At 47.8% G+C, this 18,793-nt stretch overlaps 1 pseudogene; it reads left to right on the forward strand.

The window, feature by feature from the left end:
• The first annotated feature begins 9,111 nt into the window (after positions 1-9,111).
• On the forward strand, positions 9,112-9,829 carry LOC115332649 (annotated as a pseudogene).
• The last annotated feature ends 8,964 nt before the right edge of the window (positions 9,830-18,793 follow it).

Genomic DNA, 18,793 nt, shown 5'->3' on the forward strand with positions numbered 1-18,793 from the left:
CATAGCCTCCTCTATTCTACAAGGCTTGTCAAATCGCGAAAGACCTTGATTTCAGGCTTGTCGCTGTCGTTTGTTTCTGTTTGTCGCTCTAGTGGGCCTCAGGCATTAGAGATCAATGGTAACGCCGAGTGGCAACTGGGATGCCACACGGAGTTCATATTGCCACGCTCGTGGCCAAGGGGGCAACGCACGCGGCTTCTACGCGGATGAACCGAGGGTTCGGATCCCGCCTTGTGGCATCGCGTTTGACCTTTTGTTGCCCTGTTGGAAGGCTCAGTGCCTACACAATTGGTCATTGTATCTTCTGGGTATAGGAGCCTTCGGGAACACGGACCGTGTTTAAAGGCAAGCTGAAGCAGTTCTGTATATGAGAAGAAAAAAAAAATTTTTTTTCATTTGGCCTTTAAGATTAAGAATTTCGAGATTATTTTTCAATTTGGTGCACGGATCGCAGAAAAAAAAAAAATATATATATATATATATATATATATATATATATATATATATCTTTTTTTTTTTTTTTTAAGTACCGTTCAAGAGGCCCCCTTTCCGGAGCGTGACGTCATATTCAGAGTTTTCGGAATCTCCGCTCTCGCGCATCTTCAGCGCCCATCAAAGATGTATGCACGCGCACTCTCGCTATTTTCAAAAATGTCAGAAAAAGACGTCACGACTGCTGTCAGTGCGAAGAAAAATACCTGGAAATTTTGCGGGAGGTCGGTGGCCGAGTGGTCTAGCGCACACCAGCTCGGAGCACGTGGAGCGAAAACTCGCGCAACAGAACCCAGGGATCCTGGGTTCGAGCCTCACCCCTGCCCGTTTCGATCTGGATGAGCATCGTACCGGCGTGCGGTCGTGTATCACTACTGCGTGATGCACGTTAAAGACCCCAGGCTAGCGGTTATACTGCATTGGCTGCACTGGCTCATCTACAGCGAGTGACTCGTCGCAACTTTGAAATGGCTGACCAACTACACGCTGTTTATATAGCCACACAACCCCAATTTTTTGGCAATTTCGCAATTGCACGCGCTGCCCACACGAGCGACCCGCACTTGGCGGCCCAAAGATCTGCGTTTGACGTCACGACATGGGGTCGGAGGGTTTCCGTGTTTTCTCGCGATTAGTTACATCTTCGGGGAAAACAATTGTGATATTCAGGTTCATGGAATAAAAATACTCTAGAACTTGCCTGTAACTTGTTCTTTTTTTTCCTTTTTTTCAATAATCTTTTTTAGCTTTTTTTAAGCCGTGGCATGCGGCACCAAGTTAGTTTTTCGCCAGCGCTCGGTTATCCTGCTTGCTATGCCGACACTGACGCCCGTTATTGTATCTTTTGTTTTGGCACAAGTTCGCCACGTTAAATGTTTCAATTCCTCAGCTTTTTTTTTTTTTTTTGTCAGTGTCATTTGGTTTTTGTGCCAATATAATATACCTAAAAAAAAAAAAAAGTTGCAAATAAAAAAATAAAAAAAATTCGGCCGCCTCGGGACAGCGGGAAAGCACGGTACCATCGGTGGCCTCGACGGTACCGTATTGCTGGCCCCAAAAATCGTCGCTTGAAAAGTCCGTATTTAGTGGTTCTTTTTTTTTTTTTTTTTTTTAGCTTCATCTTGCGCAAAAACACCGGCGTCTCGCATTGTATTAAAACAAGCGAGGTTCACGAACACTAGAGTGATTTGAACTCGTCGTAGCAAAACGAAAACACGCCTACAACCTGTCGCCCGCTCTAATGATTTCTCCGCTTTCTCTGTTGTTCTCCGTTCTCGTTCTTACTCTCGGAAGTTGGAACCAGCGATATCGGGGCTTACCAGTTGCCGCAATCTGCTCCTGTCTTTACATAAAGGTAGTCTTTCCGAGCGCTGGTTGGGCGTGAAAAAGAATTCGTATATATAAACCAATAAACTGAGTGCAATGAAACTTCTTATAAAATGTATCTTTAGGTGGTGAATTTATCATCCTAAAATGTAATTAAAATGTACAAATAAATGCACACCCTATATATATATATATATATATATATATATATATATATATATTAAACTTGTTTATGTTCAGGAAGGAAAACGGCAACAACCGTGTGGTTTTTGCCGTTTTCATAGATGATACAACATAAGGCAACAAATTGGCTGGGAGCTTTACCTTCAAAGTTATATAACGCTTAAAATGTGTTGTGGGGCATTGGTGAGAGAATTCGTGTTTTACGTGACATATATTTTCCCGCTAAATTTAGCGGTGAAACTGAATTGCACGTATAGGTCGCGTGACGTCAAGTCAGGTGACGTCGATTATCCCCGCTATATTTGGCGGGGAAGTCATGGTGGTGTCTAGATCACAAGACGCGAAATTTTCAGCGAAATTTAGCGGGTAATTGCAATGGTGTGTAGGTCATGTGGTGTCAAATTTCCCGCTAAAGTTGGCGGGGAAACCGAATTGATGTTTTAGCCACGAGACGTGAATTTTCCCGCTGCATTCAGCGAAGAAACGGAGTGTGCGTATAGGTCACGTGCCGTTAATGTCCCAAGGTGCCTAGGTCAGGTGACGTCACGTTACGCAACTCACACCGCTAAATTTAGCTGAAAATACGCGGACGGACGGGCAAAATTTGGGATTGGAAGTAGCGTTAAAAAGTATTTTATACCTTGAAAAGTAAAAAGCTTCTTTGCGATGAGCACCGCACAGCAGTTTCAGCAGATCCGTGGGTGTGCGGTACCATATGTGAGTAAGTAGCAACGTCAGCCAAACGGTTTTTATTGTTTTTCTCCCTGTGCATCAAAGAAGTTTTTTTCTTAGTATTTTTTTAACCCACACTTCTAAAAATTGGATGTGATGAATGCACCAGCTAGAGGCACTTTGTCAAAATTGTGAGTGCACTCCGCTCATTGGTTTATTAATCAATCGTGTTTACTGCCGAATAGCGCCAGTAAATACCTTGCACATAGGGAAAGGTCCCTCGCATTTCGGGCCGCTTCGAAGCTTCGTGACGCGAACGCGAACACCGGTGGACACCGGCGGGGACGACGAGGATTCCAAATTGATGGTCGACGCTTTAATATAAACATCACTTTCAAGGACCTTACTTGGTTGTTTCTTGCCTTGTATCGCAACATCGGCGTCGCGCGTTGTAAAAATACAAGAAAGTTGACGAAGATTTGAACAACTCCACCTCGTCGCTGCAAAACGAGCACGCGCAGCCTATCACCTGCCTACTTTCTACGCTCCACTCCTCTGTCGCTGTCTTGCTCGTTCTTTCTCTCGCGGGACCACCGATTTTGGCGCTTTCGATTTGCCGCGTTTCGCTACTGTCTTTTTTGCCTTCTTGTTTCGAGAGCACTTTTGATGCATGGGCAGGATGGGACGCTGAACAGGCCAGTCGAATACGCATTTCAGGTACCGTATCCACGACTGCGCGGCGGTCACACGTATCTTTGTTTTTCGTAGGCTGGATCGCGTATCGGGAACCCGTCGGTGGCACCATGCGGCGGCCATCGCTTGACACGAGGCAATACACTCGAGTCTATGGGAGAAATACACAAAAGTAGGAATATCGAGGCTTGTACGCGGTGCTCGAAGGCGAGTATTTTATGATGTGCCGCGATCATTATATCCGGTGTTTGGAGGTCGAATAGGTACTTGTCAAGCGTTCGAACGCCGATTAAAAATATAAAATATGCCGGAGCACCACCGACTGTGCCGCGGCGTTGCTCGCTTCAGTCGCTAATAAATAACACAGTCAAGAAATGAACGACACTCTCCGAGTTTTAGTTCGTCGCAGAAGCCCTCACTGCAGTTCAAAACAAAGGTAGACGCCAAAAAAGCTCTGCACAAGCTCTTGAAACGATGCGAATGTCGCCAGTAAAGGTCTTCTAAGATATCGTCTGCTAAGCTCCGATGACTGAGAGCTCACGAATGACTCCAATTTAACTCGCCGAAACACTTGACTCATTGAAGCGCATCACAGTTTACGCCCAACGAAGTCGCGACCCTCGACCCTCAACCACAAAACGTTTATTAAAAAAAAATATTGGTACCCCAACAGTTTTAATATTCGCACCCAGAATATGAACTGTCATTCCCGAGAAAACACGATAAAAGTTTCATCGTTGAGAACAACCTACTAAGGTAGGAAAATGCAGTTTTCTCCGTTTTTCCCCATAGAGTCCCATGCATTCAATTCGACCCCAAAACAAGCCTCGATCCGCGATCCAGCGTACGACATTAGAGATCAGCGGGCGGTCCTTAGATTCAGGCTGTTATAACAATGGAGGTAGGAAGAAGGGGAGGCGACATGCCAGCTCTCATTTTCGTCCTATAGCGTCCCTTGGTTTTGGTCACCGTTGGAGGCGAGTCGCACCACACTTCTGACTTCACCTCCGGTGGCATTATGTCGCCTCCAGAAGCTTTCTACCTCCATGGTCACAACAGTGCCGCCATTTTTCACCAAAAGGTATCAGCCGGCGATTTGGCAGAAACTTCTTCTCTCACCTACTTTCGAAAGAAGAACTCAAATCAATCTTTAATTTTTTTTTTTTTCCACGCTCCTAGATGTCCTACGGCGGAATCGGGTTTCGGAGAAGCGCGTGCTAATAACCCCAAATACAAAACCACTAAACGTGTAAAAAAAGAAATAAAAATTGGTGTTCCTAAGGCCGGGATATTGACACCAACGTCACGACTCTGCTTGTATTAATTTCCATGTTCTCGCCGCGCATAAAACTAAATAAACATATGTACGCCACGGCTAAAGATAAAACGATAATAGAGAAACGTTTTAACGAGTTATACCGCACGAGACAGTTTCTTGTTTCTGTCTTTTTTTCTCTTCCGCGGTATTTCTTGTTTGCTCGAGGTCGTGTGTTACCTACAGCCCGGCTTCGGTGGAGAGCGCCTTTCGTTTCCGGGGTCATGCGGAGTAAATATCCTTCATTTCTGATTAGAATAAAACCGAGAACCGACACTCGCTTGCTTGTTTTCTTTCGTTAATACTTTGGGTATTGATTTTGTTTCCAGGTGTTTTCGATGCCAGGAGGTTTCTGGTCTGCAGCCGTGACGACACGGCGTCTACCGGTCCAGTCTTCACGTAACACGGGACGCTGTTCGGTCGGCGTAACGAGGTCTTTAGCGTCTACTTATCGAGTCACGCTTGCTCGTCGCTCACGCCTGCCGGATCGACTAAAGACGTAGTTTCTGCTAAAGTGCACACGCAGCCGACGCTACGAGCAATCAGACAGGCTCGAGAGCACACCATCGTTCTGCTTATGTACGTGTTCTATCATCGCTGAACCAATCATAAGCAGAAAAAGCCTAGTGACTTGCGCTTTTCACGCTGCTTGACTTGTCGTATATTACTTTGTAGCCGTTCCTGCTTCTTTCTTCGTTTCCACGCACAATACATTTGAGTTGTGTGTAGCGCTTCTGTGTTTCGTTCCTGTCCCTGTCCTCGACTTTTTGTGCGCTATTTCTTTTATTAGTTCGTAGCTTGGGCTGCGTCTGGATTTAAAAAAAAAAAGCATTAAAAGGGAGGAGAGATTGAGAGAAAGAATAAACTTTTGTTCATCAAAGAGCAGACGCTGTCTTCGTCCCCTGGTGGGTGGTCTCCTCGGTCCAGGAGGCCATCCTCGGCTACTGTCGGCTACACTGTACCTCGGCTGCCCGCTGGGCCCTGTCGATAGGCTCGATCTTGTCACCAGGGTCCACTCTGGTCAAATGGCTCTCCCACTGCTGTCTGGTGGGTGGGTCTCTCGATGGGTTGTATCGCCATGCTGCCCAGGCCAACGTTACTGGAGCAAGCTCAGTTTCACAGCTCCGCCTGCGACGTTGGCTCAGTGATGGTCACGAGAACTAGCAGCGCTGCAGTCGAGTCTTACTTTCGAATTGTCTAGCCCGCCAAGTTTGAACAGCAGTACTTGAGCTTGGGCGAGTTGTTGATTCATACTAACATTTTACAGCGCAAGGAAACAGACGTACACAAAAATAAATTGCATACACTCAGAGAAAGAACTCTCACAATGCGCTGACTCTGATCTCTGTGGTGTATTACACTTCATCTTCACCATCTTTTTTTTTATTATTATACACATGGAAGTAAAAAAAAAGACGGAAGAAAAGAAAAAGAAAAGGAAGCTCTCAACGCGGTGGTAGAAGACGACGCGCGAGACAGGGAAGCAAGATCCGACTGCAGCGCCGCTAGTTCTCGTGACCGCCACCTGAGCCACTCGCCTCTGCAGGCGAGAATAGGGAGCTGCGAAACTGAGCTTGCTCTAGTAACGTTGGCCCAGGCATCCTCCCGCCATGTGGTAGAGGTTGTTGGGCACCTTGCAAGCTCAGTTTGCATTTATATTCGTAGGAGGCTGGATGTGTCAGGTGGTCGCAAAGGAAATATTTTTTGTTGTTGTATATTTCATGATAACAAAGTCAATTTAGTGCTTGATCTCATTTTTTTTTTTATGAAGCTGGTGTTAGTATTGATATAGCTTGTTTTTTTGTGTGTGTTTCGGATGCCATGAACGCGCAGAAAAAAAGCACGTTCGTTGTACATACGTGGGACCATTGCAACACACTTATTAAAGAGAAGCTGAAGAGGATCCTGAGAAGAGAAAAAACGAGTTTAAGCTGAATTCTCGCGCATTTCTTTCCATTCAATTCAAATGTCACGAGAATTTGACCGCACATAATACTATACGCGAGATAAAAAAAAAAAAAAAGAAACTAACCCCTGGGTGTGAGGTTGTGCACGGAAGTTTCAACTGCCTTGCGCGTGTCGCTTGTGAGGGAACGCGGGCAGCGATTTGAATGGCTCGAGTAAGACTTCCGGAAGGTGCGGGAATGTCGAGATCTCTGCAGAATCAACACCTCCTAGGCAGAAAAACCTGCACGTTACGTCACATGACGTCACGTCCGGGGGTTTGGCACTCGCATCCAATCAGCGCCCATGCGGAACCCCCGGAAATGACGTCCTGTGACGTAACGCGCAGACTTGAAAGCTGTCTAGGAGGTGTTGGGAGAATACGTCACGATTCCCTCCTCCCACCGAACGCGTAGGGAAGGAGGGGCTTCAGCGCCATTTTGAAACCGCTGTTGTGGCTACTTTGCGCATCAATCTGAAATATAATTTTGGTATTCGCGATCCTGGAAACCAAATCAAGACGATACAAGTGTGTGTGCGTGTGTGTTCCCCTCTCAAACACAGAAACGCTTTAGTGTTCCTTTAAAAGAGCCTAGTAAAATAAACTAATTCGCTCTTTTTTAACCACTGAGTGCCGTGAACAACAACAAAAAAAAAAAGTGTGCTAGACTTACTTAATTTTAAAATAAATTAAAATCGCAAGAATGTATTTTCTTATGGGGATAACGGCTTTTTTTTAGGTCATAAATATAAAAGAAAATACATTCTAACCAAACCTAAATGGTTGCGTTGTACGTGTTCTGAAGTGTACGCGTGCCAAATTTGGTTGTGACAGGGCAATATTAACGACAAGGATTCCTGCGCGCAAACTGTGAAGATGCCCCAAAATTGCATCAAGAGAAGAGAAAAAAAAAAACACGTTGGAATGTTACCACGGATGTGTAGTGATATGCTCTTTCGCGGCGGGAAAAAGAATACCTTGTTAATCATTTTCCACGAGAAATCGAAGCTACAGAAGACTGCGATGGAGGGGAGACGTCTAGGCTCACTTCTCATCATGAACGCGATGGCGGGCAACGTCACAATTCAAAGAACCGAGCACAAAAAAAAAAAAAAAAGGCTTAAATTTATGTTATTCCGGGTTGCCGGGAGGTCTTCAAATGCGTATTTAGACCGATGTCGCGATCGCAGCCGGCACTTAATACTTTTATACATAAACGACGGAGATTCGAAATATAGTAAAATACCATAAAAACACAAATCACATTTTTATATTTGTTCAAAATATTGTTGTTTTTCGACCCGCATCTCTCGATCGTACAAACAGAAGCAGTCTGCCAACATTTTCTGAGGGGTGTCGCATTCGAAGGCCCTGCCACATTGGTCATGCAAAGACTGTCTGCAGCCATGTTTTAAGCATGTACGAAGCGAACATGCTTCGAACAAGCTCGAGGCCAGATAATGACGTCATCGTGCATATGAGCAGTGCGAAAGCAGGGCCTGATCAACGGTTACGAATGGACATGCCGCGAACTTACGTCACGAATCCGATCTTGGACGTCGAACTTCCAGGTTCGACTAGTTAGCGAACCTTTCGAAGTTTCGACGATATCCGACAAAGTTCGATTTTTCAACCACGTCGCCCGACTTCAACGAGAGAAGTTTAAACTTTGGAGAAACGTACGATACGAATAGTTTGTTTTAAAAAAAAATAACGAATACAACGAGCAAATATTCGAAAACGCGCGATGAAAATGCAGCCAACCGCGCGCAGTCATTGGTGGAGATAGGGGGTAGACAGAAGCGCGTGGGCGCATTTGGAGGAAAAAGAAACGCGCGGTACGGCGAGGAGCGGACGAATTCGCGGGCCGTAAAACCACGCGGGATTACGCCATGTAAGAGTAACCGTGCGAACATTTAGTCACGAAGTTAGTTTGTTAAATACTGCAAACCTCCTCCGCCAGGTGGTGCCACCTCGTTTTCGCTCAACGCGCATGCGCGGAATAATCGAACTTCTGTCAAACTTCGACTCAGAAAGTTCGTTAAGCTGAAATCTGGCCTAACACAAACTTCGGCAGGTTCTAAAGCCTAGGTGAGATTGTGACTCGACACCTTTCTTTGTTATTTATTTTTGAGTGAAGACATGAATTGATCACATACGTGAACGAGCTTTTCAGTTCTCGTTACACCCACCCAACTCGACTCCCTTGATGCGCTCCTCAGGAAGACATATAGACATGCTCTCCTACTCCCCCCTCACGCCCCAACGTACCGCCTGCTCGACCTCGGCATACACAACACAATACGCGAACACCTAGACGCCCACCACGTGTCCCAACTCACCCGCCTCGCATCCTCACCCACAGGGCACTACATTCTTAACACTGTAAACATACCCCCCCCCCCCCCCCCATCATCCCAATCCCCCACTCCCCATTCCACCGCACATACGTAACCGCATCCGAGTCCACCCAATCCCTCGCCACATGCACCCAACTTGCCATAAAGCCCGGCGACTAGCACGAGCCAAAATCCACGCCAAACTATACCCACCATCACCATGCACACTATACACTGATGCCACACCCTACCCTCACAAACCTGCACACTGTGTAACTGTTCTCGGCCAACATCCACCACCAAACGTCACGGCGGCCACCATCCTCACTACAAACACAACCACGGCGGAGGAAGCGGCCATTGCCCTTGCGCTCGCCCAGAGCCCCAACCCCCAATTCTCAGCAGGCCATCCGCAATTTTATTCGCGGGAATATCTCCCCCATGGCCTTCCAAATTCTCACCAACAACCCTCCATCCGACACCGTGACCCTGCTGTGGACACCAGCCCACACAGGCGTAGGCGCTAATGAGATGGTGCACGATCGCGCTCGCGAGCTTATCGACCGAGCCGCCGTTTCAACTGCGCCTACACGCGATGCCCCTGCAGGCAAGCCTACCTCCCTCGTGCAATACAGGGATATTACCCTACACTACCGCCTCTTCCGCCGCCAATACCCACCTCCGCACCCCCACCTCTCCCAAGAGGCAGCACACATGCTGCGCCTCTTACAAACACACACTTTCCCCCACCGAACACAACTAATACACACTCACCCACACCTCTTTACCACCCCCGCCTGTCCTGCCTGCGGGGCATTCGACACTCATTACCATTCTCTTTGTGAATGCCCCGCAGACCCATACCCCCCTCTTCCCTCCCCTCACCTCTGGGAGCAGATGTTGCGCGACCCGGAGGAGTCAGCCCAAGTCCTGACCACCTCCCGGGCCCTGGCGATCGCGGCGGCCCTCTGGGCCTCCACCACCCCCAATACCTGATCCCGGAAGAATAAAAAAGTTTCCTCCTCCTCCTCCTCCTTTCAGTTCTCATAAGGTAATGTTGAAATGCAAGAAAGTTAATATTTACTATAACGTTCACAATTTTATGTCGCGTTAGGTTAACGAAACGATTTCCATAACGTACCACAAGGGTACAGCGTAAACGAAAAAAAAAAATACAAAAAAAACTTAAAAATTCGGTTCTACTTGAAAATGTTGGCATATTTAATAGCAATTTGCATTAAGAAACCAAATGTTTCTTAATGCAAATGCAAAAGCAGGTTTTATAGCTTTTAATTTATTTAACAATCGAGCTTCACACCTCGGTGATTCTTCAAATCTCGCTACAAAAATTGGCAATTTTCCATAACTCTGAATTTACTGCTCAGTTATATCCTAATAAAATGTAAGCAATAACTGAACGTAACTGGTTTGCTTTACCTCATAATCCACCCGAACGAATTAACTATTGCTAATTCAAACCAACTTCAAGGTTTAAATTATAGTTAGCATTTTCTTTTGTGGCCCCGGAGTGCAAGGTGACGTATGAACAATGAACAAACCTTGCCTTTTTCTTGAGGTGAAAACGGGTATAAGCAGGAAACAACGGCCGGAAGACAATGACCAAGCAGACGACGCAGCTTCTTGCGCGGGAGTTTCGGTTTCGTCAGAACGACCCCGAGCTCTGATTGGCTTTCATTGGAAGGATGGCGGGTGTAGACCTCCATGCTAAATGCATCGTGGTCTACCCACTATTTTTTTTTTATCAGCCAATAAGAGCTCGGCGTTCTGGCGTCACCACGACTCCTGCGCAAGAGCAGACGAACTTGCGCTCCGCGTACCACCTAGAAGACAGAGACCCAGCAGCGCCTACTAACTTGCGTCAGCGTGGCCGCCGGCGCGTGTTTGCAGCGTCTCACAAAGAGAGGCACGCCATCAGGCGGCGACGCAAAAACGGACGCGCGTGCCGCTCTGCGGCGACTCTCGTCAAACCTCGGCGTGTTTGTGGCTTGGGGCGGGTCAAAGGTCCACTAATGATGACGTCACACCCGGGCCTTCTTTTCTATGCATTATTGGCTAAAGACGCTGTCCAAATCAACATCAACTAGCCGAAATGAAGACCGTGCTGCTCGGAAGCATCGAGGGGAAGCCCGATTGAATTGTCCCCCGAAGGTCGCTTCGAGAGAGTCCATCACTCAAGGTCCTCGACGCCGACCGCCGAGGTCGACCGCTACGTCCTTCTTCGGGGATGTGGTAGTCGATTTAATACGCTCACGCTTTTGTTCTTGTAATTCGAGCCAGATGCGCCGATTAAGTGCCGAGGGGCAACGTCCAAAGAAATGCCATTCCGGCCGCCGGCCGGTGTAGCAACGGCCACGTTCCTTGCCGTGCCAGGAGGCCTCCCCGCTCGCCCGGTAGTCTCGGGAGCCTGGCCAAAGACACCAAGGCCGTGCTGCTGGACTACATACGTCACTCACTGGGGGCCAGCACGCTTGCGTGGGCATTCGCCTGTTCCGTTCGGGGGTTTATCCAGGACTGTCGATCGGAAACGCGTCTCAGCCACCGCAGTTCAAATCAGCTCCGAGTACGATGTCTTCAGGGGCGTCCAGCCAACACCTCATAGATGACAAGGCTGGAGTGCTGAAGTTTCCACGTTACTGGGACTGGTGTGCGAGACTTGAGAACGCAAGTCCCGACCGCAGCACTCGTGTGTAGCCTTCCCTGCGCCGGCCGCCGGCACGTGACGTAGAAAATCCAGCATTGACTCCGTAAGTGTGACGTCATGGGTCCAAACAAACCGTTGCTAGGGTCGTTGTTATGGACAAATACATGTGACAGGTTTCGCTACGAAAACCCCACCGTTCAAAAATCGGGAGTAGGATTTAAACTTCTAAAAATCACAGATATAGAAAGCTTTAATGTCATATATGTTCCGACAGAGGTTAGCCGGTAATCGCTTGTTTCTGAAATATTTACGGCTGCAACTTCCGGTCCTCAAGATACCTGCAGCAGACGACGAATGCAAGAAGTATGCCGTCTGCCACACGCCGGGAGCCAAACTGGCGCTGTCGTTCGAATCGTGTGAATAAGGACGATATTCTGATGTTGCATTTGTTCTTAACTTAAAAGAATTCATAGTGGGGTGCGATGCAAAATATGGTTTATCGAAAGTCCGGGCGTCGATCGAGATGATCGTCTGCTCAAAGATCGCATTGGACCCGTGAGAAAAGCACTTCAGGCGATCGGTCGAGTTCCCAAATTTTGTTTGTGGACTCGCGCTACGTGAGGGTGCCTCGTACCTGGTTGTAACCATCGCTACAATGGTTACTGAAATATCGCGATAGACGTGGAATTCTTTAATAACCTGACAACCTCAATAACAATAATAATAACAATAATAAACGAATTACCTTGAAGGCGTACGATTTGTTCCTCCTGCTGGCCTGCACTACGCCGGTAATGCACTTCAGGTCGTCGTCGTGAATGATCTGCATGACGTGGTTTAATTTTACGGCATTTTCACCCCTCTGAACCAAGCTGGGTTCTTCACAGAAAAAAAAAAACGCACAATGCGAAGGCCACTACGGCCACGGCAATGCACTTGTTTTTGTCGCTTGTTTACCGACGCTATTCAATGAAGACGCCCGCTGCAACAGAGGCCAGCAAATCTATCGTGTCGTCTGCTACCAAAGCAAAGCGGAGTGGAATACTTCAGAAATGGCTTTCATTGTTGCAATACGACACTGAGACGACATGAACATCATAATTAGACATCAAGAAGTTAGGTTGCTTACAAAAAATTATTTACTTACTCGTAAGCAAAAATCTAGCCTCATGTGGAGTCTCCATGCATTTGTCCATAGCAACATCCCTAGCAACGCTTTGTATGGACCCAGACGCCTTGTTGTGACGTCATCACTTACGGGGTCAATTGCGGCTTTGTCGCGTGGGAAATATCGCCGAGGGGCGTCATCCGCTTCGGCGTTTTCCTCGAGGCTCGGAAATGACGACGTCGACGACAGACTCTCGGGGCAAGGTGCGACGGGAGATTGAAACAAGATCGCGCCTCGTTCGGAAAGTCCACGACTGCATGCCTCGTTGTGTTGTTCACGTTCTTTACGCAGCCGCAATCCATTAATAAGCGGATCTGTCACTATACTAAAGCTCAGAGTATCCGCCCTCTTTTCTACCGCTGTCCAACGCCGCAAAGACGGTCATACGTTTGGTCGCGTGACGTGACATCTGTCTGCGTGACTGCGGCTCGTTGGTGCCGCCATTTTGGTTCCTATCGCAGCACGGGCGATGGCTATTGTTCCGAGATGCGACTTTTGAAAGTAGACGCGGTCTTATAAGATGATCGCTGTATCTTTTTGCAATGCTCCGGTCGTGAACGCAGGACGCAGAACGACGCAGCAAACAAAACAACAAAAAGAACTCGCTTTTTTTTTTTTTTTTTTTTTTTGTCAGGCACGTCGGCAGAAGTTGTTGACAGCTGTTGACAGCCCCCAAGCTGCGACAACTCGAGTTCAGCGCAAAATCACATGCCGTAATTCGTGCCATCCTGGGCTTACTACTGGTCAGAGCTGCTAAAAGCTTCTTTTTAGTCGAAATACACAATATAAGTGGGGCGAACCGTTTCAATTATTTATAAAATACGTTTTTGTTCAGTATTTCGGATCAGAAAAAACAAAACAAATGCAGTTTAGAAGGCACGGAAACAAGAAATGACCCGTCGACATACCCGCCACCAAGCGGTGAAAAAGGCGGCGCATACTAGAAAGGGGTAGTGGGATCAGGCGCCCTCTCGAGCCGTCGACTCGGAGTGCGGCAGCCGTGACCGCGCACTGAGCTCACTACCCCTCCGCTAGTTCACGGCCACTCAAGCAACCAAGGACATCAAGAAGGAGGTTATTTTTTGCTTATTTGTGTAATTTTAAGTTGCCTATAACTTTTAAAATAAAGCGAAATTCGAGGAAAGGAAAGTTTCATTAAGTTACTACGTTCAGTGCGCTCAGGTTCGGTGCAAGTTAAAAAAAGTAAAAAAAAGTTTTGCAGGGCCCCTTTAACTCCCTTCTCCAAGTGAAGCCGGCTCCCAGCTTTGAAACCACGCGAAAAGCCTAACAAAACGGCACCTAGTTTCCCCGATATCAAATGAACGTGAATTTTGGCTTCGGTCCCATTGGCTGGCGCGCTTTATAGTTTCAAAGAGCGAGGCTCCCATTGGCCGCTGCGCGTCAGTTTCAACGACCGCCACCCGATGGCGCTGCATGTCCGCGCCGTCAGCGCGCCGGTAACACGAAGCGTTCAAGGTCAGAGCGGCGAGGAGAGTGCGCAGAGCGGCGAGGAGAGTGCGCGCTCTGCCGTCGGCGCAAATGCGCCGCAGACGAAATAAGAAGTGCTTTTGGCATTCACAACTCATTAGAACTGCTTAAATCTTCCTCAAGCCCTTTTTTTTTTTTTTCGCTGTCCGCGAATTTTAAGGTGCATCTAAGTCTATACAATTTTCCCGTGGCCTTATTAGCTATGCCATTTATATGCTGGTTCCAAAGTAGTTTACTAGTTATTTTCACTCCAGGGTACTTGTAGTGGTCAACAAATCTGATGGGGTTCGCATTTATTGAACAGCTATATTTCAAAGGATTCTTTTTCCAGGTTATTGATTTCGCAACGCTTTTATCATGGTTTATTTTCATTTGCCATTTGTCTGACCATTCCTTAATTTTCGTTCATGCCTCGATGAGCATTACCTAATCTTTGGGTGATTTTATTTGAGAGTAAATAACACAGTCATAAGCGAATAATTTAACCGGAACATGATTGTCCTTAACGATCGCCCCAACACAAAGCCCTGTGGTACCTCCGATGTTACTGAAAGTAGTAAGGGAGTCAGTGTCATCAAGAGACACATGTCGCGTTCTACTAGACAGATCAGAGGCCACCCAAGTAATTCTAAATGAATACGACCTTGCCCAGAAATAACTTTACATGTCGCTCCTCAAGTACACGAATGGATTCATTTCACTTACATTTCAAGCTTGTTCACCCTTTTGCTCGAACAATCAAAGCGAGGCAACCATTTGCCTGTAGCGCTAAGTACCTTTAGTTTCTTGTCCCCATGGAACCGCTGACGTGACCCCACAAATGCTCCCTGCGGTTGTTTTAACCGCTGGGAGAGGTACCCGCATCCACCAGCAAATGGGCCCTGGGGGCGATGGTAGAATAAATCTTCAGGACAGTTTTGTAAAGCACCAAAGAGGGCGGTGACAGAGCAATGGGTTATTTGTACAAAAGGATTTCCAAACACATCGCTTTTTAGATGCGGAGCATCTCTTGCTCGGGTCTATGTCCCGCGGCGTCGTAGTCCGCACTCACACTACGCATGCGCAACTCTCCTCCTTCCCTCTCTCGAACAGCTGCGCGTTACTCTCTCCGCTCTCTCTCTCTCCCAGCTGCGTGCACTTCGCGTGCGTTCGCTTCTACTCACACCGCGCGCGCATGCGCAACTCTCCTCCTCTAGTCTCCTCTCCTTCAAGTGTGAATATAAGCAGCGGTAGCGCGCTGCGTGCGTTCAGGGGAGGAAGTAGAGAGTTTTAGTAATACGTATAGGGGCAAACGCAAACCCCCTACGTTAGCGTTAACGTTGCGTCGACGGAACGTCACGGAGCGCGTCGAATACGCACTTTTAGTACAGCGGAAGAAGAACGCATACGTAAAGACTTGTAGCGCCATCTAGATGTGCTCCTGTAAACTGCTTCAAACAATCTAAGGTGGGTATTCGGTCAAGCAAATCCAATGCCCCGATTCTCCTCGCTTTGTTACGGAAGGACGGAAGTGCGTGTTTTCGTGTGCCTGTTGTGTACGTGTTTTTTTTTTGTTTTTTTTTTTTTTGTACCGACCGCACGGTAAACACCTTTTTGGGTTCGACGGCGTGGCCAACGTTCTTGGCTATCGACACCCATCTTTGTGGGTGCTCGAAAGGGTTCGTCGCGTTGACTTCTTTGAGGAGGTTGATGCCATCTTCAATGGTAAAGCGAACCCGTACAATGCGCGTAGCACTTCCGCTGGTTTGCCTCACCGCCGCCATTTTTCAAACTGGGCTAGTCTCGCGCTCTCCCGTGCGCGACGAGAGCAACGAGATGGCACGCAGGGGACCGCTACGTACGTTCGCAAAAATCGATAGCGAGCGTACGTACGCAAGGCTCGCCGCAGTACGTACGTATGGCGCATGCGCAGTGTAGAGGACGCAACGTTAACGTATGGGGTCTGCGTTTGCTCCTATACGTATTACTAAAACTCTCTAGTGGCCGAGTGGGCTAACGCGCCTACTCGGAGCGTGGAGCGAAAGCTTCCGTGGAACTTCCTGGGTTCGATCCCCGCCGCCCCCGCCCGTTTCGATCTGGATGAGTTTCGTACAGGCACGCGTTCGTGTGATCACTACTGCGTGATGCACGTTAAAAATCCCAGGTGAGCGGTTGTTCTGCACTGGCTAAATTTCTTATCTTCAGCTAAGAGACCGATTACCCGTTGAGGCGCATCTCCATCAAGGCTGTATAAACATAAAGAGCAAACCAATTTTCTGCGCGCGTTCAGTTCACCCGCTGTTGACTCCACTTCTCTCCGCAGGCTTCCGATGAAGTGTGATGGAAGCAACAGTCCCGTCAGTTAGTGGGTTGGCGCAAGCAAGCGTCAGCACCACCCCACAAACAACGTTAATAGGGGGTTTTCGTAGATAGTTTTCGCCGTCCCGCAAGGCCCTCCGCAACCCGCTACGATAGCGGGAACTCCACAGTCAAGGCTATCGGCGCGCAAGCGCAATACCAACTTCTTCGTTGCGGAACGCTTAGCGTAGGGGTCAGCGCGGTCTACGAAAACTCCCTAATAACACCGTTAATAACGATCCGCGATGCTCCGCATCACCCCATGGTTCCCCTCGGGGAGATGGTGTAATTTTTTAGTGCGTCAGCATTAGTGTCCACGTGACAGGGAAAAGCTGACAGAGTCCGTCTGTGAATAAAACAGTGAAAAGGGAAGCGCGCCACGTAGAGAGGAGAGTATAGGGAAGGACTAAGGCAAAGAAGGAGGTGACGTCACGGGGCGGAAGCCAATGCGGGCGCAGATGCTGGGGCGAGTCTGAACTCGCAGGTATGAAGTGTGAACCAAGTACTGGCGCTAATCCAAGTAGGCGGAAAAAAAAAATCAGGGGAAACTCCATTGCTGGATCCTTAGGGAATGTGTTAGCATGATTCTTTGGGGAAATTCCACATACGTCCCACTTTGGGAAGTGCTAAAACTGTCCCCGTAACGAAGCCGAAAAGAGGAAGCAAAAGAGAAAGCCAAAACAGAAAAGTCAAGGGGTCAGCGTTAGCGTTTCCCAAAGGAAGATATCTGTAGTGTTTCCCATGGGTCATGCTAAAGGATGCACTATAAGGATCCAACTATGAATCTTCCTTTAGTTTTTACCTAATCTTGCTTTACGCAGGCAGCTCTCTCTCGTTTTGTTTTGTCCCAATTTGGCATCGTTTCATATTGAAGCAGATGTATGCTTTCAAACTCTTTAATTACAGGACTGAACGTCCGTCATCTTCTATCATTCTTGCCCCAACCTCCGCGCGCTCTTTCTGTCACGTTGCTAGCTCGTCCTCTTCTTCTCCGCTACAATATGTTATGTGTACTACATCGTGCGTCCGTGGTGCACGTTAAAGACCCCAGGCTAGCGGTTGTACCGCACTGGCTAAATTGCTCATCTACAGTGGGTAACAATGTCGCCATGTTCTGGCAGACTAAACTCCTGCTGTATAAACAACTAACGACTAATTTGTTTGTTTTTTCGCAGTCCAGTGACTGGACACTTCCAGCTGGGTAGATAAGCGATGTACTGTTGTATGTGTCTAGACTCGGAAGGTATACAAGAATAATAACACAAATTCATTTATTTACGCGATAAAGGCAGCTAGATTATTATATATGCTAATTCATACCGTATGCCAAGCATTCTCGCATCCGATCAGGAGTCGTGTGCCGCGTTCACGCTTGAAATCAAACATTCAAACTCCTCGTAAAATATTCCGAGAGGGCATTTTGTGTATGGGCGGATTATTGACCTCACAAATAAAATTAAATCTCCTTCGATTAAACATTTCCGCCACATCGTCTGCTAGGAAAAAATGTGTAGCACGTTCGCAGACGACCGCGGTTAGCGGCTCCTCACTGGAGACCTGGGAAAGCTGACCTGCACAGAACGCGTCCTTCGACCGTTCACAATCTTGGAAGGCCGGGAGGTCGTTTCAAGTCGAGGGGAAGATCCGGCTTCAGAATTCCAAATCTCTTCGGCGCGGCGTCTTCGCCGTTTGCGCAATGGTTATCGGATGAAAGCACAATAGTAAACAGGTTGCGCAGGTAGACGATGGTTCAGACATCTGCGTCTGAGCATGATCAACTGCGGTACTAATGCTTATGACAAGGGATGTCGCAAACCAGCCAAGGTTCGAGTTCGAGGAGGTTTCGAGTGCAATGTGCGTGAAGGCGTATGTAAAGGTATAACTCGTCAAAAGCAAGTGTCACCAGTCTTGCGGCCTGATCAAATTAGCTTCCTTGGCACGCCGAAGTGCTGCGTCTCTGTGCCCTCGCACGCTTGGATACCGATCAAGATTTGTTTCGGCACCGTGTGGATGTGTTTTGCGAGTGCAATTTGCGTGAAGCCGTGTGTACCTCTGGAGCAGCATTTTACTTTTACTCTGACTACTGTATTTGTAACTTGCGGTACTCGCGGTCCAGAAACGAGCTTCATCCAGTGTCCAGTGGCGACGGAAGAGGTGGGGAAGGGGGTGGCAT

The sequence above is a fragment of the Ixodes scapularis genome, unplaced genomic scaffold, assembly GCF_016920785.2.
Source record: "Ixodes scapularis isolate PalLabHiFi unplaced genomic scaffold, ASM1692078v2 PGA_scaffold6__148_contigs__length_123643588, whole genome shotgun sequence".
Classification (NCBI taxonomy): Eukaryota; Metazoa; Arthropoda; class Arachnida; order Ixodida; family Ixodidae; genus Ixodes; species Ixodes scapularis.